The sequence below is a fragment of the Ambystoma mexicanum genome, chromosome 13, assembly GCF_040938575.1.
Source record: "Ambystoma mexicanum isolate Mex_15411 chromosome 13, UKY_AmexF1_1, whole genome shotgun sequence".
NCBI lineage: Eukaryota > Metazoa > Chordata > Amphibia > Caudata > Ambystomatidae > Ambystoma > Ambystoma mexicanum.
The window spans coordinates 454,659,499-454,667,361 of NC_090938.1; the positions used below are offsets into that span (position 1 = coordinate 454,659,499).

Consider the following 7,863-nt stretch of genomic DNA (forward strand, 5'->3'; position numbering starts at 1 on the left):
CACTAACATCCTAAAAGGCCTCAAACCCTCCTGCTGCAGGAGGCACCTGTTCTCCACCACTCAAAGAATGCACCGACTTCCTACTTGTGCTAATCACTGCCATCATAAACACCTCCCTTGCCTCTGGCTCAGTCCCCATGTCACTAAAAGAATGCTGGATCTTACCCCTCCTTAATCCGCATTCACTTGACCCAGCTATTGCAAGCAACTACCGGCCCAACACCAGCGTCCCCCTCCTGCTAAAAATCATCAACCAGGCTGTCTACATCCAAATTCAGAAACACCTCGAGCAAAACCACATCCTTAGCCCTCTCTAATCTGGCTTCCGCCCCAGACATGGCATGGAAAACCTTACTACTAGATCTCAAGAACCAGCTCGATGATTCCAGAGACTCTGGCAACCTTGTCCTCCTCATACTCCTTGAACTGTCTGCTGCATTCAACCTGGCTGACCATTCCACCATCTGCCACCACCTCACTAGCTCTGCATCCTTAGATAGCTGCCACTGACTAGATTGCCTTATTCTTTACCGACCGCAATTCCAGAGTCTGCTCTGACAACCACTTCTCTACCCGACAACATCTACATGCGTCTCACCCACTCTCTACAATGTATATACCAAGCCTCTCTTCAATCATCTGAACTCACTCAGCATCAAGTGCACAAACTATGCTGATGACACTCAGATGCTCATCTCTCTATCCGGAGGCTACCACCTGGACTTTCAGAAAGTGAACACTCTATGAAATCATTCAAACCTGGATGGCCAGCCACCAACTGCTCCTTAATGATGAAAAAACAGAACTCCTCCTCGTAGGCAACCCAGCCCACCTCGTCAAACTAAGCCCAGACAACCAATCTTTTAACATTGACAACCACACCATCCACTTCTCTCCTGTCAAACATCAAAATGCTCAGCTTCCACCTAGACTCCACCTTGAGTATGTCAAGCCACGTCAATGCCATCGCCTCTTCAGCAGTGTATGCCACAAAACGTATCAATGCAAGTAGGCCCTTCCTATCCACCAGCAATTGCCTCAATATTGCTTGCGCTATCCGGTCTAAGCTGGATTACTGTAATGCACTCCTTGAGGGGGCACCTCTGAGAAAAACCTCAACAAGCAGCAAACCATACAGAACAATGTCCTCCAAGCTGCCCTCGGCTTCAACAAACACGACCAGGTCTTCACGGTAAGGAAAGAGGCACACTGGCTCCTCGTCAGAGAAAGAATACAGTTCAAAATTATCACCATTACACACTGCTGCCTCTCCAACAATGCCCCCTCCTTCCTAAAAAGGGTATCCAGATCCACTTCCACTAGACTAACTCGAGCCACCTACTGCAACCACCTGTCTAATCCCAGGTTCAAGCGATCCAAAGCCGGTGGCTCCAGATTTCCTGTCTCTGCTCCTGCACTTTGGAACTCGCTCCCTCCTGCCCGAAGGGCAGAACCATCCTACAACTCTGTTCCGGAAACATTTAAAGACCTACTTATTCAATTAATGTCCTTCACCACTCGCTAACTTGTCTGTTATTTATGTAAAATCGCTTACTGCCTATAACTACTGCCTAGATGCACAAGGGCTTATTGCACGCCGACAAATGATAAATAAAATAAATACCACCAGTGCCATATGCCTGGGCCTACCTTAGCCTCCATAACTACTTTAAAGATACCTTTACAGCCATGCAAGAATCGACAGAAGAAGCCAATTATCTGTGCAGCTGCACAAACAACAAATATCCATTGAACTCAACTAGCTACGTATAACACACCATTCCAGTGGACACTGGCCACAGGCATAGCTACCCACGCACATCAGAAGACAGCAAGTACTATGATAAAATGTGGTCGTGCTGTTCACATAATTCTCCACCGACTATGCCTCAACACCTCTGACACCAGAATGCAGCACAGACCTATGACAAATTTGGGCACGCTGAACACATAGCGAGTCTCTAGCACTCACACCACCTCCTGTCTTCACTCAGCACCCATCCACATGCCTGACCACCTGGTTGCTCTCTACCGGAGCATGGCCAGTCCTGCTAAGCCTTATTTGGACAAATACACACATGCATCCTAATCTTACTCTGTGACCTCCAACACTCTAGACTTCAGTACTCTGAGGGCGTACCCGCTAACAACACATTGGGACCATAATAAGGTTAAAAGGCACTATATAAATGACAAGTAGAATACAATACATTTGCTGCCTACTCCATATTTTCACATGCAAACCTATCATATAGCCAGCTCCCAACTACAATCCCTGCATGCCTGGTGCCTCGCACACCATCAATTTATCATGCGCGCTAATAGATTTGATTTTCTTTAGTCTCTCTCACACACACACACACACACACACTTAAAGAGGGGCTGAAAACATGACTGGAGTCGTGATGTATGGAGAGTATGGCAAATTGAGGGAGACACAGACATGCACATAAAAAGTGGGACAAGAAGAGAACTACAAAAATGGAGAGCGGGATATGCACAAGGTTAGATTAATAGAAAAGGATCGAGCAACCAATCAATTTTTGAGCCCACCATGGCTGAGCCCTGGCCCACTTAAATCTCTCACTACATGCACTTTTCCCACCCTTTTAAAGCACTCTGTAGTATATCACACATACATAGCTGCCAAGCTCCCCAGTAACATGGAGAGTGACACCTCGAGCCGGTCCAGGTTTCCCCATTGCATACTGCAATGTGTAGACCCATGCTTACAATTTGTGAAATTAAACTACAAGTCGCTGGATGCAATGGGGGAAAGCAGAACTTGCTTGAGATATACATAGAACTATAAATCTTGGCAGCAATGCCCATACATACATACTTTTATTATTTTACTCTGGGTGAATAAATGGCGGATTCAGAGCTCTCAGATTTCTTGTGGCCATCTGCGAGAAGGCCATGCAGTCGTGTTTTTGCTTTGAATTCTGGGACTTGCAGCTTCCCTACATTTCAAATTGGAAATTTAAAAAACAAAAAAGTCAGAATACAACGTGAATAAAACAAAACTGGATGGCCTTCTTAAGCCTGGCCATGGGAAACTTTAGAGTCCTGCAGATTTTGAATAATTTGATTTTGAAAGTAAGGCTGGCCCGATGCAAATTCATTTGACTGGGTGGAGCTAGAGAGGGATATTTTTTTCATCAAACTCTTAGCAGATGGATCGCCTGCAAACGTTTTTTAAGGGATGTAAAAACATTTCTAACATAAGTGAAGCACCCCTCTCTGTTCTGCTAATTCCTTCTCTTGGAGCCTCCACCTAACCAGTGTTCTTCCTCTCACCAAGTACCCTGCCACTCCTCCCCAAATGTTCCCCGACAAGGCCCTCAACTCCTTCTCTCCAACTGCCCCCTCCCCCCATATCCTCCCTCACACAGGTTCTCTGCCAAAGGCCCACCTACTCCACTTCTCCCCCAAGAGTCTCCAGCCCCATCTCCCCCAAACCACTTCACCAACAGACCCACATTCTCCCCCAAATACCTCCCATTCTCCCCCAACTGCCCCAACCTCCTTATCTCACAACTGTCCCCCTTCTCCAACTTCCCTGGTAAGACAGCTCAACGGGTTGAGCACTAGTTGCTGCAATTTATGTGTGATCTGCAGGTTTACGTTTCGAATCCTGGCAAGGCAAACTCAGCTTTTCATACTTCTGAGGTCGATAAATGAGTACCAACTTCGGTTAGATGATTTTGTATGTAAACATGTATGTAAATTGCTTTGGAGAAAGCGCTACATAAATAACACATCATCATTATTCTCCAACTGCTACCTTCTCGTTCAACTGCCTCCCCAAACCCCTCTTCAACCCCAACTAGCCCCAGCGCTCTCTACCCCAACCCTCCTTCTCACTCAAATGCATCTCCACCCCTTCTCCCTCAACTGTCACCCCCCCAACTGCCCCATCTCCCCCCGCAGCTGCCTTTCTTCCCTAGCTGCCCCATCTCTTCTCCTCCAATTGCCAATTCCTTCTTACCCAAACTAACATTTCTACTGCAGCAGCCCCACCCCTTCTCCCCAACCGCCTCATCCCCCAAATAGTACCCTGCCCCTTCTCCCTCAGTTGCCCCCAACCCCTCCTTCTCTCCAGCTGCCCCTTCTCACCCCAGTCCCCATCCCTTCTTCCCCACACTACCCCGTCTCCCACAACAGCTCCTCATCTCCTTCTCCCTCAACCGCCCCAACCCCTTCTACCCCAATTTCCACCACACCCTCAACTGCCCCCACCCACTTCTCCCCAACTACCCCAACTCCTCCTTCACCCCCCAACTGACCCCACTCCCTTAACTGTCCCCTCCCCCCCCCAACTGCCCCATCCACACCCAACTGCCCCATCCACTACCAAATGCTCCATCTCCACAACAGCTGTCTTGTCTTCCCCAGCTGCCCCTACTGCTTTTCCTCCAAATGCCCCTTCTCACACAAGTGCCCATCCCTTCTTCTCCAAACTGTCCCTTCTCCCCCAACTGCCCCCACCCCTTTTCCCTAACTGCCCCCACCCCCTGCTCCCCACCACCTTCTCCCCAGAAGCCCCCACCACCTTCTCCACAACAGTCACTACCCCTTCTCCCTCAATTGCCCCACACCTTCTCCCCAACTGCCCCTTCTCCTTCAATTGCCCCCACCACCTTCTCACCCAACAGCCATCCAGCACCTTCTCCCCTAACTACCCTCTTCCTCATTTGCCACCACCCCAGCTTCTCCCCCAACAATCACCATCCGTCCTTCGCCCCCAATCCCTCAACTGCCCCATCCCCTTCTCTCACAACTGTACCCCTTCTCTCAACTGCCTGATCTTCCCAACTGCCCAATCTCCCTAACAGCTGTCTTTCTTCCCCAGCTACCCTGACCCCTTCTCCGTCAAGTGCCCCTTCTCACCCGATTGCCCATTCCTTCTTCTCCAAACTGCCTCTTCTCCCTCAACTGCCCCTTCTTCCCTAACTGCTTTCTTCTTCCTTATTTGCCAGCCACCGCAGCTGCTCCCCAACAACCCTCACCCCTCCTTCACCCACAACTGGCCCTCTCCTTCAACTGCCCTCCTCTTCCCCAACTGCCCTTCTTCCCCACCAACTGCCCTCCTGCTCCCTCCAACTGCCCTGCTGGCCTCCTGCTCCCCCAAAAGCCCTCCTTCTCTCCCAGCAGCCCCATTCTTCCCCAACTACCCCACACCCTTCCTTTTCAACTGCCACTCACACAAGGACCCCTCCACCAGCATTCACCCAACTCTCCCAGCACCAGACTCTACTTAGTAAAATACCCCCACCCCCAGCACTGACGTATCCATGCACTCCATTCTCTCAGCCAAACAATCTTGCAAAAGGGTTCTCAATCCCAACAGCTCCCCGGGCACATTGGCTTTCACAATTAATTCAAAGCCTTAGCCTTACCCATTTACAAGTGCCACCAACTCTGATCTCATTCTTCAAAGCCTTTCTGCTGTAAAGGCTCTGAAAAGCTCTCTGCAGTTCCAGCTGGCACCTGATTCTATTTTTAAACGAACAGACATGCTTCATGATGCGCGACAAAGACACATCTTCTGATTTGGAGATTACAAACAAAGCGCGCCCGGAACTGCTGAAAACCGTGGGGTATGCCGGGAGCTGCCGGAACTTGGAAGGCGATGGGACATGCGCAAATGGTGCTGTCTGCTTTAAAGTTCAGAAGCATCACGGACAATTGGACATGTTCACTTTGCAAGCATTCTATCTATCTCCAATGCATTCAAAGCTGCACGTGGTTTGAAAATAAAGTCAGCAAACTGTTTAAACAAACAATGTATTGATGCACCTTCATGATCACCTTTCTACATGCAGAGAAAACGTAAAGTGTAACTGGGCAGTAATGTATTATGGAAATGGCAATTAGCTTCTGTATTTATTTTAGAGCACATCATATGCAATTATACAATGTATTTTCTCAGCAATTATGGCATTAAAAGTGAACATTTGAAAACAAAGGATTTGACTTTTTTTTTCTTTCAGGTCACTAAAGAATATTGATATATAATTAACTCATGATCACGACCCACATCTGGAAAAGAAACTCAGCAGGTTGAGTGACTGTTGGTGCGATTGCATGCATATTCTATGGCTTTTGTGTAATTTCTTCTGAAAACATGCTGTAGCTTCCAACATGCCCCATACCATTTGGGAGATGTTTGTCCAGTCCTGATTTTAACATTGCATTCTGTGACTTGTAGTCCCAAATGTATTATTGGACAGTCTGGGACCACAAATCCCAGAATGCAAGATTTGAACCAGGCCTGGAAATGCATCTTCCAAATGGAATGGAGCATGTTGGCATGTAAGTGTAATTATTAAAATGAAAAACTCTTTGGGAGACAACTCCAGCCTCCTTCCTCCCGGGAGGGAATCATAGCACACCCACCACTCAACCTACTCTACCACCTCAAAATCACCCCACCACCCAAAGTAAACCCAGCACATACTGTGATGCTGGAAATGCATCGGAGGGACAGGGCCTCCGTATCCTTGTCCTTTACTGCTTTTTATCCTGAGTTATGTTGTGTTTTCCACGCAGGAGTTCATGTGGGACTCCTGGCGGTGCAGCTTTCTCTCTTTTGGTTTGGTGAACGGACCTGTGGGATACCCTTATGGCACCCATGGGTGGGGGGTACAACCCTGTGCCCCTAGTGTATGTTTATGGGCGCCTGTGGGTGGCCCGCAGAGCAGGGTATGGGCTGGTGGCAGCTCCATGCTGAATTTGACAGGTGCGCGGAGTATCCTCCATGTTGGGATACCCCGGCCCTGCCATTGGGATCAGTTGATTCCTGATGGAAAACAAAAAGGCCCCTGTGGCCTCTTGCTTTCTATTACCTATTACCTTGTTTTCCCAAAGTCCTAGGAAGCCCTGACTCTGTCCCTTCCCCCTGACTGGCTGTTGGATGGAAGTACCATATATGGTGTTATTGTGAAGGCCCGGCCAGACTAGCTGGAGCCTTCCCAGTGATGTATGTTGTGGGTACCTCCTGTGGGTGGGACCTGGGTGAATAGAGTGTGTGATGAATATGCATTCTGTGTTGTGGATTTCTAGTAACTGGTGGTTGACACAATGACTGAGAAAGCCCTGCCTGAAACCAGTATGAATGCAGCTTGGAGTGTTGAATGGCTCGGTACTTGTCCCAATACACATAACTTGTTTTGAGTGTCTGGAGAGAAGTAGATGGCCTGAATACCTCGTGCGCCTGATTGGCTGCCTGCCTGCATGAATGCCGTAGTCGTGATTGGATGCTTGAGTGTGACCCAGCGGAATGAATGGGAGATCAAAAGTATATCTGGGGACCTCTCACTGTTAGGAATCGTGTTCAGAAGCTGAAGTCCACTACGAACAGTAACTGGAGTAACTGAAGCTTGACCTTGAAGCCCTGCTGGACGAGAAGAATTGCTGTTGCTCTCCTTCACAATCTGAAAGCTGCTGTGCCTCCAAGGATTGACCCAGAGAGGACCTGGTAAGGCGCCCTCTTCCCGAGCTACGAGGGACCATCGTGCACCAGCTGATCTTTGTCAAAGCTCCCTGGTAGACAGACCTTCGACAGGCTGCCGACCCGAGAGAAGCACCCGGACTGTTGTCTGGCACCGTCGATGACCGCCGTCACCGACCGGAGCTGCCGTGCTCCCGTTTGCCTAAGAACTTCATTTTGATCATTGGACGCTCTCGTCTGCATCATCTCCCGCTTTATCCCGCTGGAGAAGGCCTGACCTTCGACGCGCCGAGGAGCATCCGCCGGTGGGTTTCCCGCCACCTAAGGACCACAGAGACACCGACGACTCGACGCCCTTGCTGGGCCACAGTTCTTCATCATCTCTTTGCGGTCCAGAACTATCGTCA

At 49.1% G+C, this 7,863-nt stretch overlaps 1 long non-coding RNA gene across 2 annotated transcripts in view; it reads right to left on the minus strand.

Annotated features, from left to right (window-relative positions):
* The window catches only part of LOC138520622 (uncharacterized), a 126,608-nt gene extending 121,014 nt beyond the window's left edge, over positions 1 to 5,594 (minus strand). For both annotated transcript variants that reach the window (XR_011282818.1, XR_011282817.1), the window contains exon 1: positions 5,403 to 5,594. This is a non-coding gene — a long non-coding RNA (uncharacterized lncRNA). The remainder of the gene's footprint in view (positions 1 to 5,402) is intronic.
* Positions 5,595 to 7,863: the final 2,269 nt, after the last annotated feature.